At 44.7% G+C, this 20937-nt stretch overlaps 1 long non-coding RNA gene and 1 other non-coding gene across 2 annotated transcripts; one reads left to right on the top strand and one right to left on the bottom strand.

The window, feature by feature from the left end:
• The first annotated feature begins 3507 nt into the window (after positions 1-3507).
• On the top strand, positions 3508-6241 carry LOC135383742 (uncharacterized). Its single transcript, XR_010420041.1, has 3 exons — positions 3508-3909; positions 5011-5084; positions 5165-6241. It is a non-coding gene; the product is annotated as an uncharacterized LOC135383742 (long non-coding RNA).
• A 3223-nt stretch (positions 6242-9464) lies between these two features.
• On the bottom strand, positions 9465-9537 carry Trnaa-ggc (transfer RNA alanine (anticodon GGC)). Its single transcript has one exon. It is a non-coding gene; the product is annotated as a tRNA-Ala (tRNA).
• Positions 9538-20937: the final 11400 nt, after the last annotated feature.

Below are 20937 nucleotides of genomic sequence, written 5' to 3'. Positions count from 1 at the left end.
GTTTATTTTGTTGCAGGTTTTACAACTCTATCAAGTACGTCAAAACATCAGTGGGCAGGAAGTCCTACTCTGTTTCCTAAATCCCTGGACAATAAAAAAGAAAGATATAGTTTGAGTTGTGACAAAATGTTGCTTATGCCCTTATATTATATTTCAATTAAATGTTACGATGCATTTGTAGTGTACACTGAAGCCAGTTTCAATTTGCAGGGCTGTCAAAAGTACTTTACAAAAGTACATCTCAATTACAGTAACAGAGAACTTATGCCATAAATTATTTAGCCATTTTGGAGTACCATGCACACCAATGGTGCATGGTTAACTTTGAACCCAGATCAAGGGTTAATAATACTTGAAGTCAGCTCTCAAGTCCTTCTTTACAAATGTTAGTTGGTGACGTGATAATGAATCAGTTACAAGTACTCCGTTGAGCAAAACAGAGTTAATTAAGTGCTAAATCGCAATCTTGGTTCAATTATTAGTTGACATTTGGAAACGTGGTCACTAAGAAGTATACTAAAAGGTTATGAACACAGTTCAGCTGAATGACACTGATGAAAATTATCTTAGTTACTCCTCACATGAGACATGAGAATAACTTACAAATACATCTATGCCCACAGGTTACTTAACCCTCCAGGAACAAACTAGTAATTATAATATGCTGTGACAGCAAAGAAAAAGCAATGAGAAAAACTTACAGCAAACAAGAAATGAAAATATGTTGACAACATTTCTACAGGTCAGCGCACTGATGGGGAAGCATCCCTAATAGCATGCATGACGCAGATCAAGATCCAGTGGAGTACTTTCTATTGTATTTTCTCGGAGCACCCCATATTCTTCTTGTGAATGGCCGACAGGTGGTATAACGGAATTTCCTGCAGAAATAAGGGTTTTCCGTCCAGTTTGCCGCTCAAGTAGCGCGTAAAGACCACACGGCGCTGCCGTGTATGTTGCCATGCTCTTCGGTTTCTCGGATGTATGTAAAAGACACTTGCAGTACTTCGTGTCAAGGCACAGTATTTCGAAATATTCGTTAGTTCTGATGCAATGGTCTGTCTGCTTTTCACACGCATTCTCTACCTCTCGGCAACAAAAACCGTAGTATCCATCCGTAGTATCCGTCCGTTTGCATTTCACACATTAACACCTGCATGACGAAAAAACAGCGCTTGTTTCGGCTTACACAAGTGCTTCTGCCTGATACATGGAAATTTCACAAAGCAGTCCATGTTCACGGCACGGTGAGCTACTGCTGAGGACGAATGTGACTCCGATTAATCTCTGGACGAGGAATCTTCTGCTACGAAGAACACACTTTCCAGCACGCTAACGCACGAACAACATTTCTGTGTGAGCGACAGTTCTCGAATGCAGAATTCCAGCGCACTCATGTTCAAGAGGCTCGACATTCTTGACGTACAAAGTGGTCACAAATGCCCACTGTCATTTTCGTTCTCGCCCGATCAGCGCCCGGAAGTGCGCGTATTACATGCGTCCTCGACAGATGGCGCGGGGTCATGCAATTGTTGACAGACTGCTCGGTTTCCTACCATGTCCCTGGACATGCAATTATGGAAAATTCGATTACAGAAAAACTACAACGATTTCAGCGGAGTTCTTTGATATTTGAACTTTTGAAGGTTCAAGCTTTTCGCTGAACATATAGTTTCGATAGGTTTATATTCACTTTTCGGTCCCTTTAAACTGTGAGCATTGAGAGTGTGGCAGTGTGCCTATTCCTTCCCAAACAGAGGAGTTTCGCAAGATGTCCTTAGGAGGAATGACCACGCAAGATATCAGCTGAGACATTGTATTAAGAGACGTAGTGGCTGGCGTCGTGAAAATGGTGCACCATGGCCCACAATTTCTGGCTTACATCTTCGGAACTGTTATGGTCGCGAACAGCCGGCTTCCGGTGTTTATAATTTTTGAGATATCTCGAAACACAGTAAAAATGAATGTCAAACCAAATTACAGCAGCACAAGATTGAATTGACTTTTAACTTAATGATATAACGGATAACTTCTCTTTGTCACGTATCTTCGCCCTATTTCGTGATACCTGGGAAAATATAAACATCGAAAACCGGCTAGCTGATTGATGTTGCATTTTTTTCTTGTTACATTTAAACTACACTATCCTCAACTGGAAATTAAAACTGCCACGTATGCGCCTTTTGTGTGACATGAAATCATTTTCATAACTAAAGAAAAAACTTCTCCTTTGCGTTCTGATTCAGCCACCATGACACCAAACAGCCACCATGGGTCTCCACAGCAGCTGTGGTCCGGCCCAAGCGGACGCCAAATTTTTATCAATTCAGTTCGGTTGAAATATCGATGAGCATGAAAAGGCTACCTTCGTCGACCGGCTATGCATGGCTTGTATCCTACCTTAAGAGCACCAAGCCATTAAAATTGCTGACCAGTCCCCATACCAAGAAGCAGTATCCTTCTTTTCATCGTGAATCACAGGTCCTGATTTAACACAATCAGACTATTTGGAAAGTACCGCACAGCCAGTGTCTGCAATTTAACATAACTTATAGAAAGTTCGGCTGTAGAAGTGGAAGGGTAGGCTGACGAACGGTCCCTGCATTCTTTCCTCCAACGATATTTGAAACCACACAGAAGGCCGTGGCGTCTCGGCGTCGCCACGGCAACATAGGTTGCCAGAGCATCATTTATCATCCGCTAAGACTAGAGAAAGCGCGATCTGCAGTACAGGGTAGTGTTTTGGAATTACGCAAACGGGTCACCACGCACCGGGGTGCTTCGGCTGCAGTAATCACACGGTACACGAAATGTACTGCTTTATGTCTGATAGTGGGGTAGACGGGGCACCACACACTGGAGAGCCTCGGCTCCAGTTATCGCACGGTACACGAAATATATTGCTTTGTGTTGATGACTATGCAAAAAAGCTCTGACCTCTATGGGTTGCAACTTGCAAGTCATTTCCGAGTCCGGTTATTTTATTACTTCTGGAGCTTCCTACTTGGCTCCATAGAAATAGGCTTGTCTCAAATTTGCCCATAGTTCTGAGCCTGCTCTGTCGGAAACCATTGCGGAGCAATCGTTCCAACTATAGTTTAAAGGGTCTCTGACCAGAAGCTGGAGAACCTTTACCGCAGTGGCTACCGATAGAATACACAAAAGCAACTTCACATACAAAAATGCATGCCTCAACACCTCGTAGTTTTCGTAAACTCGAATTTTGAACATCGCGGTTCACGCCGACGCTGGCACACCTAGCGTCAAACCAAGAAAATGTACGCATATATAGAAAACTCATCTGGTCATCCCACTGGGATGACGTCAATCTCCCATGCAATCAGCGCGCAGAATGCCGTCACGTGATCGAGCACTACAACAACAACTTTCAGCAAGAACCAACATTTTTACGCCGATATACTGTTGTCACAATGTCTGGAAATAAAAAGTATGTATATACTTCGAAGTCTACGACCTGTTTTATAACTGCGATAATCCAATTAGCGACTTCCGTGGAAAGAGGAGCTACGAGGCTACGAGCTACGACGACTTTCGGGATCCAGCGCGCAATTTCACTGCGTTAGCGTAGTGTGTGTATTTCCAAGTTTTCTTTATTTATATCTTTTGGAACAACGACCAATTTATCGAGGTACAGCCCTTACTTCATTTGACGTGCCTCGGTTGTGTCGTCAAAGCGAGATTTCTCGGCGGGCATTCAGTTCCGTACGATACTGCGCGTTCAACCGCAGCGGCAGGATAATACCGCGGCGGATTTTGCCAATCATATTTGAAGAATGCAGACTATGAGACGGACCCCTCAGTTTGAGTGCAAAGAACCTCCGCCTACAGCAGTCCGCAGTGCTTTCCTTGAATCTATCTTCCAAGACTGTTGCATCTGGACGTGACGAGGTTAGTGTCTTCTGTATAATTTATACAGTGATTACTCTCCTTGTGAGAATTACGTTGTGGCATGCAGATGTTAGGAGACCATTTACGCAACAAAGAAAAATACGGATTAAAGAAAATTGAAGTTTACGCACTAAATCAAAAGATTACTGTACAATTCTGAGTGTTGTTGAATGCAGCCATGCCAATGCAGTAAGCAACATTCACAGTACGTAAAATGAAGCTGTGTATTCAGCATCTAGATGTAACATAATAATTGTCACAGCAGTGTGCACCAATGTAGTTCATGACTTCCTTGGACAAGATGTGGAACCAAATGTTGGAAATACAAGGCAGGGATCAGGTACAAGTTTTCTTCTATTTGTTTTCCTTATAATATGCAGCATACTGCACATAGTAAAGAAGGGTTCTGGATTCTAAACCAACGCAGTTGAAATCCTTAATTTACCCCAAGCTGTACTATTGTTGTCTAATCTGGGGAAACACCACAGAGGGCAACTACGATAAAATTGCAGTGCACAAAAAAAGAAAGAAAGAATGCCTGGTATACGACAACCATGTCTACAGGCTGTCTACAGGTGCAATGTGCTGGACCCTCGTTGTAAAGAGGCCCAGCAGGGGTGCCACTACAATCCATCCATCCAGCACCTCAGCTCCTTCAAGACATGTAAAATACAGTAGACAATGCGTTCACTTGGAAATCAGACATTTACACAAAATTGCCTTGCAAATTCAGGATCTTTTAGCGCCATCCCAAACACTTGCCATTACGGTATGAAATCTATCACTGTACCACCTTACAAGGTTCCACTGCTACTGCAACTACAGAAATCAGCAGAAACTTTCCTCTTCCGAACAATTTTTTTCAGCTGATTGGAAATGGCCTTCCTGTGTCCAGTTTCAAAACAGAGTTACACAAACTTGTTGAAGTGTTATTAGAGACAGTCCACTCTGTTATGTATTTTTGTGTGTGTATGTGTGTGTGAAAATGTGGACAGCTCGGTGCAATTGTGTATATTATTTATGTGGTTGTGATTTGCTGTATGCTCGTAGTGGTAATATCTCAGTTATCGCATTTATATGGCTTTTTTTTAACAATGTTAGGGTGATGAATTCATGGAAGTGGAAGGAACAGGAGAGGAAGACATCTGGCAATGGTCATGACAGTTGTCCGTCAGGTACTGGACCAATTTTTTTTATAAATGTGGTATATAGCGTGAAGTTGTTACTAACCAAAAGTTTTTTGTTCCCTTTAAAGGAATCTACAGGTGGTGAGCATGCGTAAGGAATTGACATATCTCAATACAACTTAGACCTGCCTGTTGCACATGAGATGTGTGACTCTACTTACACACACAAGCTTCTGCAGGTTCGATGCATGTATATTTTGAAACATGAAAGACAGAGTGCTAAAAATATATCTGAGGTGAAAAATTGAGCAGTTCACTGCAGTAATTCTATAGATTTATTTTCAGCATTTTGGGAAAAATATAGTGATGGCAAGATTACCTGTGTTGTACTGCCAGACCATCTGCCGTTGGAGTTCCATGTCCCAGTTATTATATATAATAGCTGTTTGAGGTTATTACATATTTATTATGCAAGTTTTGTACCTGTGAGTTCTTGTAAATGTGCTCTGTGGTGATCATACTGGACAGAGAGCTATGCCTGTATAATAACAGTGACTAATGTTCTCCTGCCCATAAACCTATTCCTAGGGTACATCTGCACCCTTGGAAGTCACTGGAGAGGCGTGTTAGCTTAGCTCAATTGGTAAGGGCCCTGGATCGGTAATACAGAAGATGTGGATTCAAGTCCTACTACCGGCTAACCTTTCTAGTGACTGCCTTCTTTCATCATTCATTTCTTAGGCACTTGATGCTTTGTATGTATTTGCCTTTTCTATGTGTTCCAGTCTCAGAACGTCAACTGCCATGTTCAAAAGAAGTGGAAAATGCCTCTGCAATCTGGAACCCATCCCAACATCTCTTAATCGACAAAGTAGAATTTGTACAGAACCGCACGGTTTGTTGCTCGTGATTATCATCCTTTTTCCAGCGTCTCAGCCATTAAAGCCAAACTCTTTCTTACTCCTTTGATTACCAGATGAAAGGTATCACGCCTGGCATTCTTTCATAAGTTATATTACAGTCACACTCCTCCCCACCCCACTTACTGTCAATCCCCTCACAAGTTACTTCCAAGACTTGATGACTCGCACAAAGTACTTGCTCCACCTACACAAACAAAAAAATTCCTCTACTCTCCGCACCAGCTGATGGTGTCAAACTGGAATGACGTTCCTGCCCACATAGCATCAGAACAAAATGTATCGTCATTTATTTTTAAGTGCTATGATCGTTTTCAGATCGAATGAATTTCTTTGTGGTGAGTGAACAAATTTTGTTTGCATCATTTTGGTATTTGTCTTTTTTGGATAAAAAACCTCCCGCATTTATGTAAATCCCTTCACAAGGGTGTTTAAGTAAACAAATGAAATGAAGAACTTCGTGATACTTTCATAGTTGGAGCATTTTTAATGCATATTTTAAAACAGTGGCTGCTAAAAATGTGTCAGACACCGTTACAAAGGCTGCCGTCTGTATCAGGTGAATCATGATTTTTCCCAGAAGCCCAATAATGTATAACGCTGCATCACATATGCTATTTTGGAGCAATCTCTGCAGACATATTATGAAGATATTATCTGAGTGCCACAATAAACTATATGAACCACATTTCATGTTACATCATCTTCGACCACAACATGCCTATTTGAATATTTGAGCAGCCCAAGATACAAAGCTTGGTTCCTCAAGGTCTACATCCTACTCGAACTGGGTGTGCACTTTGCACACAAAAGGAAAATTGAGAATGAAAAAATGGCTAGGAAGCAAGCGAACTGGGGTTTTACATCATGCATGGAAGATTGAGGTTTTCGATAGTCAACTTGTGTAATGAGCACTTCTGGAGGACTGAGAGCAGGAACCGAGGTCACACACAGGGTAACCTGCATAACAGTCTGATTTACTTCCACATAAAAATACTTGAGGTGCTTAAACAATACTATTTGGGTGCTATCAGACAGTAAGAGTTCAAACACTTACGACATATTGACTGAATGGGTGGACAAAAGGATGCGTCAGAACAGGATTGGATTTGTGTCTGTGGTGGAATTGAGAGCCCAATGTAATTCTTACTAGGCGGAGCAGGGTGATGAGATGGTGCTTTGTGTCAGGGGTCAGCACAGTGGTTTATCCAGAATCCCAAGCATGGAGGAGTGTTGAAAAAAGTTCGAGGGGAGGGGGGGTCATTATTATAGTTGCATCATTACCGACATGTGTCTACAGCTGAAATTGCAAGGGCACCCCCTGTAGGGGGTACTTCCACCTAGTATCTTGAGTATTTAAAGCATGTAGTAGCCACTATGGGAAAGGCTTTGCGTATCCTGTTCACAGCGCAGACTGGTATAACGATTCTCTTGTTTTTTTCAAGTCTGTGCAACATCCATCTCACGAACTGTTGGTATGTAGTGTACATATCTATTTCCTGTATGAGACACGCAAGCTTTGAACAAAGCTAAAGCTAGTAGGACGCCGAGTATTAATTCAGCTGCACTCTTTCTGAATATGTGACGAACAATAACGAAAAGTTCAGAAAAACTATTTTGTATTGAAACCAACCAGCATGATTGTGCACGAGATACGTACGCTTCTTACTTGTGAATATGAGCGCTAGGTTCGTGCTGCCCTCGAAGTTCTAAATATGCTACTTTAAGAGCAGCTCCTTGCAACATAAGCACTCGACTTCTTTCGGCATTATTATGCAATGAACCACTCCGTCCCCTTTACACGGCGCCGTCAAACATGAAATTTACACAAACTGTTCATGTGCTTCATCGTGATCGATGCTGAAAGCTCATCTAACAGTCTGTCGTTGGAACTTCCTCTTCATGCTGAAGTCGATTCGCGGCTCAACATTTCAAAAGCAAGGCCTCCAAACTCTGCTGCACGTAGCAGGTGCCTCTTAGCTGCTGAAAGGTAGCTGAAAAGCTGACTTGTCGACTCCGCTGTGCTTCCGCGTCCATATTGAAAAAGCACCCAGCAATACGGAAGTTGCGGAAACCTCCCGAACTTCCGGTGTGGACTTTCCACCAATAAACGTCGCGGGCGTTTGACGTCATACACATGGGAAAACCACTGCATAATAGCTAGAGTTTTGCGCTGATCGCACGAGTTGAGGGCAGAAATCGAAACCGCTTTTCGGCTCCTTGTTTGGAATAGTTGGCGGCTCCACAGAGACGAAACGTTTCAGTTGTAACTTGAGGGCACCATGTAGGTTCGTTATCCATACAAACAACGACGTTGACCAGGTTCTGGTCAGAGACCCTTTAATCACGGCAGTCATCGTCTTCGTGTCCGCGTCACACATCCAGGGCGCCACTACAGAGCCGGGCAGACGGTAGCGTGTAACGACGATTGTCCTTGAGATTTTTAACATGAACCATACAAATAAACACATATCACGTGCGTGGTTTGGAATACGTAAAACATTTGAGTACGTGCAATTTTTGGAGTATGCGACAGTCAAGGACATTGCAGTTGGAGACTTCAATTGACAAGTATTTTAGACATAATGATTTTCACGGAGCAGTTTAGGCCTCGTGCACGTACTGCTGCAAGCAAATAATAATAATAATAATAATAACAATGCATGGTATCGTGTAACGGAACGTCCTTGCCTTTGCGGTGATATGCAATTTCCTTCAAATGGCCGGTAGTCCGTCTTCCATGCCGTCGCTAACCTTCTGACGGTATTCAATACGATGTGATGAAAATAAGGAGGTTATAGAGCGCTATTCCCCGCGTGACTCCTGGCGTGCCGTGGTCTCATCATGCGTGCGAATTGAGACAAACGACGTGTGGTGGCGGCGAGGCCAGACGAAGAAAAAGATACATTTGAAACGAACGGCGACGCGCACGAGTGCCCGCACAAGCAATGATAAATGCATAGCGTTCATTTGATATTTCACCTCTGCAGGCATCTCAGGGTTATGCTGTACTGGGTGTGCGTCCTCAAAGTGTAATATTGAAGCACTCGCAACATCACCGTGAAACTAACAGCGGAGAGACTGACGCTCAGAACTTCAATATGCAGCGCAGTCGGAACCTGATGCAATACTTCGAGTCTTCTAGCTTCGAACCGAAATATACTCGTGGGAGAAATTTAGTGGCAGTGTAGCCTGCAGTCAGTTGAAACCAGGGTTGGGCATAGATACGCTTCAGATGTATTTAAATATAGATACAAAATACATCGCTTAAATATGTATTTAAATACTTTGCATAAATACTTTGTACGTCCGGTATTTAAATAAAAAATATAAATACAGTATTTAAGTACTCCTAAATACCTTCATAAATACGCACATTGAATAAGCAAATACTTAAGATCAATATAGACTGAATAAGTGTTTATAGAGCAGACTGTTACGAAGTAACGGCATTCCTTCAAGATGGTGATTTTATTAACGAAGAAAGATGAAGGTCACTGAAAAGGTTAGCTAGCTGTAGGACTCGAACCCACATCTTCTGGATTGCCGGTCCAGGGCTCTACCAATTGAGCTAAGCTAACACGCCTATTCAGCGACTTCCAGGGTGCGTCATCTGAAGGGACAAACCAGCCACTCTCTCTCACTCATCCTCCTTTCACTCTTACATTTTTGTTCACTCATACACACATTCATACGACGGGATCTACGCAGGCGGCAACTGTTGAACATGAAAGAACTGATGTTCTGAGGGTGGAACGAAATAGAAGGGACAAGCACATACAAAGCCTCAAATCTGCCTAAGAAGAAAGATGAAAGTCACTGAAAAGGTTAGCTGGCTGTAGGACTCGAACCCACATCTTCTGGATTGCCGGTCCACGGCTCTACCAATTGAGCTAAGCTAACACGCCTATTCAGCGACTTCCAGGGTGCGTCATCTGAAGGGACAAACCAGCCACTCTCTCTCAGTCATCCTCCTTTCACTCTTACATTTTGCTCACTCATACACACATTCATACGACGGGATCGACGCAGGCGGCAACTGTTGAACATGAAACTGATGTTCTGTGGCTGGAACGACATAGAAGGGACAAACACATACAAAGCCTCAAGCTTTGTACGTGTTTGTCCCTTCTATGTCGTTCCAGCCTCAGAACATCAGTTCTTTCAGCTTTCTAGAGCCTTCAGTGTATTTTTATAGCGCACTTTTTCTGACAGGGCTTGAACGTATCCGACCGCACAGATTTAATGAAGCTGCACTGTCTAAGCAGCTAGTCTTGTTAGAACTTTAGACTGAAGCCATGGGTACGTTGAAACGATCGCATCAATAAGCAGCCTAGCAAAAAACAATTCTTTAAGACAATGTTCTTCGTGCGTACCGGTCTGTGAGCACTTGACTATACATACGAATAAACCTGAAACTTTTTTTCTGCTGCTTTTATCGTTTGGTACTGCGGTACTTACTCGGTAGCCTCTGACTTTGCCTCTGACTTGATTTTCTTAGTTGGTCGTTGTGAATTGTGAGCTGTAGAACGGGTTACAGTGCTCAAGCTAAGCCGGTGGTTATTCTTTGCTTTTTTTTTTCTGTATCACGTTGAGTTTCTCAGATGTAAGCTGAGCAGATTCGACCTTTAATCGTAGTATCAAATTATTATGAAGGTGAAAACGTATGCGCGGCATGTGGTTCCCCTCTTACGGAATATGATAGTGCTCCCAGAAAAGACAAAACCAACCCGCCTCTTTCCATATACCCGTACATATCTGAAGTGCTATGTTTCGGGAACGCATTATTTCTGAAACTCTCCCAATTTAATTTGCATGTGCACTGTAGCTCGAACGTTACGGAATTTGCAGGCGTGAGCCTTCTAGGTGCCTGGTTTTCACGAAACCTTTATGTACACAGACTAAAATATCCAGCGATCCGGTGAAGGTATAGATCGAAGCAAAAGCTTCAGGCCGGGAGCCATCGGTTCTTCGAACACAGTGCTTCCGAAGTACTAAAAGTAGCTAATATGACATAAACAAAATAAATAAGTAAATAAAAATTAAACGAACAGTAACGTTAAAGACAAAAAGGAAATGAATACGGTTTCGTGCTTAATGGCATAGTAGTTCAAGTAAAAAGCATTCCATCGTTTTAATGTTTATTTGTAGGCGAGTTCCGTTAAGTGACACAAAAGGGTGAAGCGAGGTGTAGGGAAAACATAATGGAGACCCCGCTCAACCGAAATCGACGAACCCGCCACTCCAAGCAGCTTGGAAGTAAATAAGAGTGAAAGTACATGCCTTCGTATGAATCTATGCGTGTGAAGAAGGGAAGGAGAGCCAAGCTACTCAAAAGTTATGCGATTTCAAGTGACACAGTATTGATTGATTGAGAACTACAAAATATGGAGATGTGACCGACAAAGTTGGATCAGGCTTCTCCAGAACTCGTGAATAGAAAATAACGTAGAAAAACCATCCTCAAGACCACCAAGAGGCATTCAAAAAAAAGAAAAAATAGAAGAAGAAAAAAGGAACAAGTAGGGTTCATGATGAATGACACCAGAAATTTTGTATGTCGTGCAGAGAAATTGTTAACAAACTTCATTGGCACATGTTCATAAAGCGATCAGTTGGCGATACAAGGTCTTGAGGAGTCGTTCGCGAACGATGCCGGTAACTTCTACAAATTGCGATGCTTTTCCATGAATATGGCTCACCCCAAAGTTCACGTACTCGTGAATGGTTAACGTGTTTACGAATTAAGGCGGGCGGCGGTGTTTTGTGATCACGTCGACTCATGCAAATAGAACCGGTTCTTCGCTGTTTTTTTCTTACAGAATTATTGCGCCCTTATTTACGTGGTCAAATACGGAGCCGGCACACGCTGATTTATCTAGTGAAAATGATACAAAACTAGATTACAGACAGGGGTAATGCAAAATGGGTGCGTGCGAAGGGTAATATGCGCGCACGTTGAAATAGTTCTGGGAGCCCCGCCCAGATTGTGTACCGGAAGTCCAGAAAGGAAATGGTGGGGCGCGCGTTGAACCGTTTCTGAACTTTCCCGGAATAATTGCATAATATCAGAATCCGCCACAGTGTACTTCCACGGCTGCGTAAGCAGACGCAGGAATACCGTCAAAGTTATGTTGTACAGTGAGAGAAAGTATAAGCTGAAATGAAGTAAGCTCTCATATACTTGACGTGACATGCCATTTACTGAAAAACTGGGTGCACCTTTGTGAAGAATGTCAGAAGTCGTAACATCTGTCATGGTTATTCTCAAGGTGGTAGTGATGAGGCTCCAGTAATGTGTGGTTAGTCATTTGCTTGTATCGTTCTATTGCCTAGCCATCTGCCTGCCGATATGGCTGCGTGACGTCCGAGGGGCAGGGATCATTGGTTGACTTCGTAGGGAGCTGTGTGGACATTTGCCTCACAGCATAAGAAGGAAACCACGGGATGCAGGTGACTGAAGACCTTCCGTTTGGACTGTCGTTTTCGTAAATGAAAACGCCCCTTTTATTTTAATTTTAAGGCAACACCAGAATAAGTACCTCCGGGCACTAGTTTCGATGTTTCCTTTGTTTCAGCCTCACGGTGTGCAAGTAAAACCACCCGTCGATTGCATAAGGTGTCTTTTTCGTGGCTGAAAAGAGACCACGAGCAGAGAGGGAAAATCGCTCCTGTGCATTTCCATACATTTGAACGCCTATAATTTTATATTTCAACACGCGCTTATTGCGAAAAGATAATTTCATCCTTCTATTTAGGAGCTCCAACGCCGCATTCACCGCATTATGTTCTGCGCGAATGTAGCGACTCAGTGCATCGTTCCTTCTCAGGCTTACAGTGCTGCTCCTGGAAAGATTTTTTTCCCTAAATCCTGTTTAGGCACTTTAGTTCAAAGTGAACGTTGGCCATTTGATGATCATACATAAATTCAACGTGTCATGATAAGGATTTAAAAACTTTATCAGGCTTGAGTATGGTGATGATGAGGCAGTGATGAACAATAAATATTGGCCCAGTTCGTAAACGTAGCACCTTTAAAAGGAAATATTCACCTTCGAATATGGGAACACTTACCAAAAGTCGTTACTACCACATTTTCTGTTAGAAATTATAGGTGGTGCTTTTTGGTTTTGTGGTAAGATGAAGAAACGGAATTCCTGTAGCAAAGGCAACAAATTCATGGTCTTGCAAGCGGCAGGCTAATATCGTGCACGTAATTATTTACTGTGACAATCTGCGTTAAGGTGATGCACCGAAATCGTATAGAGAAATTATGATGATATAGGATTGTTATCATTAGGGGCTGACTTCTGCCCCTTTGCTCGATGAAGACCTCGTAATCTTAGCATGATCAGAATCAGATTCAGACAAGAAATCACAACACTGCCCATCTTCAAAAGCAAACTGCAGTTCGGCCGAGGCGATATATTTACATTTCTCTCTCTCCCTCTATGATGCACAGAACCCAGTGTTTGAGGGCGGCACACTGATAGCCGCCTTGAACTATGCTTTCCTAAAAAGGGTTACTAATATTGTCGGATCGTGATTTTGCACAATCTCGCGTTACTATGATTAGCAAATAACAAAATTGCCGACTAAAAAGTGTCTCACCGCATGCAAATTCAGTTGGCATACTACGTAGTATTCAACCGACAATGACATGCGCACTCTTAGAAAAACGGGTGCAGCAGTTACACCTTTTCGGAGGTAATAGTTGTAGCATACGTTGGTGCCTCAAAGGTTGCAAAGTTCTACCTGCTACCTCACTCTCAAAACAGATGGTGGTGGTGGTGGCGGTGAAAGGGCTCGCCGTTGTAGGCCCCACAGATTTGGGCAACGTCACGACTGACGCCCTGGAGGAATGTGCGTCCTGGGCCGACTTCTAAGGGAACTGTGCTGTCCCGTCCAGCTGGCTCTCAAAACAGAACTTTACCGCATAGCACGTTGTCCAACAACCGTTGCCACGAATGATAGGGTTGCCGCTTCTGATTTGGAGAGCGAGGGGGCGTGTTGAGGAAAGACGATGAAGACGCATATAGTGCGCCGCCATTAGCGCGCCCTGTTATTCTGTTTTGTTGTTTGTTGTCAGTAAACGTTTGAGCGTCATCAGGTCCGGTTGTCTCCTCCCATTTAGTTATAGGGCGTACGCCTCTTTGTAGCAATTTGGATATGTGATAATTTCTTCTAGCACCCTTTTACACCCTTTATCAGACGCCATGTTGACCTATAGGTGGTAACTTTAGAAGTTACCACCTATGCGCGCCTTTTTTTCTTAGAGTGCGGTGCTGCGCCTCAGTTTTCGTCGACAAAGACGACTAAAAGCACTATGTCAAAGAGACCACTTCATATTGAAATGTACGTTACGTGGTTCATCGTGCGAGTCTATCCCATCGGTTACTTCCTTCTGGCCCGACAGAGACATGGGGCAGTTACTATAATGGATGTTCCGTGGGGAGCCGCAGTTCGCAAGAAACCGAAAGGAAGAAATTCATGGCACAGCCCAGACTTTTGGAAGAAGGCGTTACTCACCGAGCTCAAAGCGTTCATGATATCCGCAATCTGACTGAAAACGGAATGCTTAATGATGGCCTCCTTCCTTTTATATGGCACTCAAAATGTGTTGCGATCAGCGTGAAGAGGAGTGCACCATCCGGAAGCGCTCACTTGACAATTAGGGCAGAACTTCCGGTTGCACACAAAGGAAAAAAGGTTTGTTGTAGGCCCACATTCGCCTGCTCGTCACCACATGCACATCGAGAGAATAAATGCATTCTTTTACGAGGCAATGAACTGCTAATGATAATTTCATCACTGTCACCATACTGCAGCGTGATGACAAAGCTCATGATGGGATCTTCCGTTTTGATGCAAGAAGGGTAATCTGACTGTATGCGGAACTGTTACCGAATTTCTCTGTCAAATAACTCAGACTTTGTCTCTGCGTCTCGCTTTGTCTGTTTTTCGTTATCTCTACTCTCGGGACTTTACTGTTATGAATTCTACTGACCAGCTCGCTTGCGTTTTAGATATTATTTCATAATAATACGAACTTAGTTATCTCTGTTTTGCAGTGCTGTTCGATTACCAGGCAAGGGTTTCCATACCCTAATTGTTCTTACCCAGCAACGTTTCCATGAGATAACCCTTAGCATGAGATCACCATTGAGTCGCGGAACAACTTGTTACGGGGCAGATTATTAGTTTCATAGCAAATTCAGCTGGTCCTTTTGGTGCAGTGCCGTGTAGTGTGCCAATGTGTGTTCAGCCTAGACATGAAGGAAGAGCGAACGGAAGGACAAATGAAACGCAACACACGGTGGATTGAAGCGGCCGTGTGACGTGCACGATCGGGCCAGTGCAACTTTCTCTGCACTAAAACAACCAGCTGATATTCGCTATTAGTTAGAGTTGCGAGTCTCAACATTCATGACGCAGACCGAAGGAAAGGGTTCCAGCTGGTTAGCGATGCCCACGTTCGCTGGTTTGATCCCGTTGAAAAGAAAATAAGATGGACACTATGGCATCATAAAATAGAGCCGGCTGCTTCATTTATCCTAACTACCTAACTATATAAGACGAGAGGAACTAAATAAATAAAGGGCCAATAAAAAAAGCAATATACTCGGTAACCCCAGAAATCACACTAGGTTCACTAATTGATGTCTGTAAAAAAAACCGCACAAACGCCTACAATGTTTCGATATGTCTGATCGTAGGTCAGACCTAGTATTTTTGTTACGTCAAAAGGTATGCTGTCCAGTCTGACTAGTCTGCCAGGAGATGATGTCGATACTGATGGTATCGCTGGCAAGAGAACAAGAGATGCTCTCTATCCCGAACAGACAAGTTAGGGGAGCCCACGTTCTACTTTTACATGCAACTCGTCTGCTCTTGGGCACATGTCGGTGGCGGGTGGAACGGCGTGTTGAATAGCCTCTGAAAAGATGGCGGTAAGGAAAGGAAAGTAACGGTTCTGAGGCTGAAACACACAACAGATGAAGCAATCGAGAGGTGCGTGAGTCCAGTCCCCCCCTATCTGGCTTTCTGGACGGTGTTCATGTTTCAAGTGTTTATGGTAAGATATGTGTCAGCTGTGGGCCATAGCCTCTTGTATACTACATGCCTGGCCAATGAGGCAAAATCGGCCGTTCACGCTACAACGTGGGGGGCTCCAGTTTCCTAGGGTGGCAAACACGGTCAGTCAGAGCAGTGGCAACATTTGCCTACCCCGTAAGCGTACGCTGCCGTATGCTCGGTGCATACCCTGCTCTACAGCGTTTTATGGATATAAGCGTCCTGGATGGGTGCAAGCTGTGCCAGGCTCCGTCATCGCTCGATAAGCCCGTGGATATCGAAAGACACCGCGCCAGTTACCGTTGGCACGGTCTCTTTTGGGTGTCATATCATGTTTCCGACTGTAATACTGTTGTAATCTACACTCTGTGTGTAGGAGGACGGCGTCACGACCGACACTGCTGATATCGCATCGAGGTAAATGTCACCACCCTAGGAAACTAGCGCCGCTGTTGTGGACGACCGGCGCCTGCGTGTTTCGAAATCATTAGGCATGCATGTAGTACATAGGAGACTATGTGTGGGCTTACCCACTGGAGAAGTGAGGACCGAGACTTGCCAGCGGATCGTTGTTCCTTAGCCAGATGGTGACACAAAGGGGGTCGGCATGCAGTTGGCACGAGCTCTACACGCGTCGGAGCCTCCGCTGCGTCATTCCCAATAATAGCTTGTCCATTTCGAATATGATTCTATCGGTGCCCAGTGCTATAGCCTCAGATGATCATCATTTCTATGTCTGTCACTGTGTGTGTGTGTGAAGGCGAACCCGTAGAGAGCGTGGAAGCCACTATAACTGAACTAGAGTGAGTGCAACTTTGTCGACGTCACACACAGCAACTTCCAGTAGTTTGCCCAAGCTTTGAGACAAACCGTTGACGCCTTTAATCAAATTTGGTAGACGGGACAATAGGCCGGTTAGCCTATGCAAAATCTTTAGGTGCTGACCAGCCCACCATCAAGCGCCAGCATTACAAGCACTGGCGACACTTATTGCAAATGCTGTGATGGGGCAGTGTCCTCATAGTGACCACCACCCCTCCAGTAACCTGTTTTCCACCTCTATCAGCACCAGTACCAATTTCTTCTACTGTTATCTCCTAGAGCAATGGGGGCTGCTAATATTTCGTTAAGCTCAGCGACTTTCGTGGTCGTTCAGTGACAACTGTTGTTGTATCGTGCATGACTATAGTGATTTTTTAACGCATTTTGAGGAACCTACAAGAAGAAGTTGAACTTAGCGCAACTCCATTTAGGGAGTTATAACATATAGTATAACGCCATACTTACAACGGAAAAGCTATTCGAAAAAGACATGTCTTGTTGGTGTAACTTGGCGTGCAGATAAAGACAGTTGTGCGATATTTAGTCCCGCGCGGTTAAATTGTAGCCCCAATGCCCTGCATTACGCTCCGAGTGCATCTTTCGGCTTGGGAGCAACTGCGAGTATTCTCAATGTCTTAAAGACTACGCGTGCAGAAAATGTAACAGTAACTACAATGAGATTCGCTCGACTCTCTTGCGCATGCACCAGCGTTGGTAGCCACGCGGCTCCTAGCTCCTAACGTGTGCCCTTCGTCTGCCCGCGCGCGAAAATCACTTTCGTGTTCGTACTTCCCTGGTTTGCCGGTTTTCCAAGTGAAGATAGTCTAGGCAACGTCACCTAGATACACAGGGCCTGCTTAATGCATCCTATCACGCCTTCGCACGTAGCGTATAATGTCCGCCATTCGCAGAAGCCAGTCAAGATGTCAGTAATCCATGCCAAGGATCTTGTAATAAGAAAGAATAAGACTACTACAGTTTGTATTCGGCACGCAGAAAACTATATCACTGAGATATTAGTTTGATTGCTGACACATTCTTCAACAGTTCCACACAGCTGTCTCCTGTTGTCGAACAGCATTTAAACAAATCAAGCATTGCCCCGTGTTCAAAAAGCAGTACTGTAAAATGGGCTAGACTGGATCTGTGTCTTGTTCCTTCCGTGCTTGACGGATCTTAGCCTGTTGGGTGCGTGCTGTTGTCGGATCCTTAACAGTGGCGCGTTCTACTATTAGGTCTACAAACCAGTGCTGCTCAACGATGTCATCTGTGCTCTGTGCCCGTACCACCGACCTTCGTAAGCCTTCTGGAAAGAAGATATCAGGTTTCCCCTCAAAGGGAGACTCCGCACCAAAAACGTGTTGAGGTAACAGTGCGACATCAATCCGTACCGCATGATATTTCAGTGAACGCAATTTCACATCCCCAAGTGGCCCAGATGATTAGAAAATGAATATTTTCCTTCGTGTGATTAGGCGCTCCTCCACGGGAAAGCAGTCCAGCAACACTGTGCTTCACCTCACCGGTATTCCTCGTGTGCGGCTTTCTGTAGGTTTTGCTGTTACCACTGGTGAATATCTTAGAGCGAAATCGAGGAAGCAGACGACTGGTCATCCACGCGACACGAAGAAGTTACAACGCGCGTGCCCGAAAAACAGCCAGTGGCCCACACGAGACTACCGGTGACGTCACGCGTGGTACAGGAGGTAGTAGAGGGAACCTTCAGAAGTTTCAGTTTCGTTTTGAGCTTCCCAGCTCTTTTGGCAACTAACGAGTCCCCGATTGCCAAACCAACTGTATTTCTCATTTCGGAAGAATGTGTCGAGCTTATTTACATAGTCATTATAATAGTTTCGGATTGTCCCGGAGTCTCCCTTTAAGTCCTTCGAGCCCATTTTATGCTCTGGTTGACGAGAAGATTCCTACGTCTACAGCAGCATATGCAGGTTGCGCATCTAGAAACAACAAGTCAGCCTCAAGTGGATTGACGCGGAGTAGTTGGTTGAAGTACATACTTGAGTGGAACTGCAACAAGGGACGCAGACATGCGGGTTAAAACATAAACGACAGGATACCTGCTAATCTTTCTGCAGGTCTCCTGTCGTTTATGTTTTAACCCGCTTGTCCACGTCCCTTGCTGCAGTTCCACTCAAGTAAGTCAGCCTCGACATTCGTCATACCATCCGCCTGGACAACCGCAGCTTTGACCTCGTAAAAGTGCTGGGTACTTGGCCACCTGACAAGAGGGATGCTGCCTTGTCAGCGCTTGTGACATATATTCAGAGGTGTGCGTTGGAGTCAGTCTATTAGGACCATATAATTCATTGTGCGCTACGTTAACCGGTGATGTTGGCCTTTGGTCGATAGTTATCGCGAAAGTGGGGTAGGGTGTTCTCTTTTATTTTTTTTTCACCCTTGGGGGGAGGGGGTTCTGTTTATGGGAGCAGCCGACTTTCTCGTGTGACGAATTCAACCTCTCTCTAGTATTTTTCTTCATCAACATCAACATCATACCACCCGAAAGCGTAGTGCACGGACGACGCCTTTCGCATCCAACCGCATCAACAGCTGGGGAACTTTATGCCATCATTTTCTTTCTGCAGTACATCGTTGATTTTACCCAGCGGGAACGGGCAGGCTTCACTGACCGCAAATCTGCACTGCAAGCTATTGAAAATTCTGGCATACGAGGCTCATCCGCACGCCTAGTCACGGATGTGTTAATGGCTTACCACCATGTGTACGGAGCAGGCCACCGGCTGGTTCTCCACTGGGTTCCAGTCCATTGTACGTGGTGTCGTGAGGAATGAGCAGGCCGACAGCGCCGCAGAAGCAGCTCTCTCGTATCGGAAGCGGACCAGTATTGCACTGCTGAGAGGAGGCCGTCGTTCCATTCTTCGACGCCTCGTGACGACCCTGGCTTCCCGCCAATGGACAACCGACATTCTCCCCCCATCTATGCTGAGCAGAGTTGATGCAACGCTCGCTTTCCGCATGCCACGAAACACTTCTTGTCAAGATGCTGCATTAATTCATCGAATGCGACTCAGTGTGACCTTTACACCTCAGTGGCGTTACCGCTTGAAACAGTTGGCTCTCCCAGATGCTGTCACTGCGGTGCTCTAGAGCAGTGGTTCCCAAATTTGGTGGTTCCCCGCGCACCCCATAATAATATGACGATCCCGTCGCGACTCCCCGCACCCGGGTTTCCCTGATCGCGATGCCGGATGTTGTTACGTCTTGGCATCTTTGGTAGCGTGACACCAACGAAATAAATGGGGAACCGACTCAGGGAGCAAAGTATAACGAAAGTGATTATTTCATTATGTACAAAAGATATACAAGTGGTCGGCGCTGCGGCCGTCCAGCAGCATGGATAGTAGGGGAAGACGAAGATGCTCCGTTGGCCTCCGCTTTTGTAGACTGCATTGGGGCCACGTCCTTGTCGGATTCCACGTACGAGTCCTATTTTGGTGGCCGGAGTCCGTGGGAAAGGCGTTGCTCACGACGGAGAGAACAAATCCCTCAGAAGGGACAATAGGGGAAGTCGAGTGCTTGCTTCCCGCAATGCGTGTCTGGTTTTGGTCGTCCAGGCTTGACGCTCAAAATTATCTTCTGCTTCCAATCTGTCTACGTGATCATCTGTTTTGCATGCGATCGTAACAGCTCCTCCGCCGGTGGGGAAGATCTTGGAAGGGAAGGGACCCACGTGGCTTCCCTGAAGAGATCTAGGTGTCTCGTAGACGTGCGATGTCTCCATGCGCAGCTAACACCAGCACTGTTGAAGAGTGACGACACGGGCACTTCGCACACTGCACTGTGGTCCCTGGTTCCTCTGGTTTCACACATCAGTTCCCTGGCTCGGACTTTTCATAACAAAGCAGGTTGCACTTTTCGTTTCAAACAACAAACACTGGTTTGGCCGAATACCCAGCCAAGAACAACACCCAAGCGAGCGCCAGTCCCTTTCAACACACACCAAGTGAAAATATCAGTAAAGTATAACAGACAATAATTCTACGATATCAAAAGGAATTATTATACAAATAAAGATCACATCTGACACTCTTGTTGGAAACAAAGAA

Source organism: Ornithodoros turicata, chromosome 2, assembly GCF_037126465.1.
Source record: "Ornithodoros turicata isolate Travis chromosome 2, ASM3712646v1, whole genome shotgun sequence".
Lineage (NCBI taxonomy): Eukaryota > Metazoa > Arthropoda > Arachnida > Ixodida > Argasidae > Ornithodoros > Ornithodoros turicata.
The sequence above is the reverse complement of the archived record's forward strand: the minus strand, read 5'-3'. Positions and strand labels throughout refer to the sequence as shown.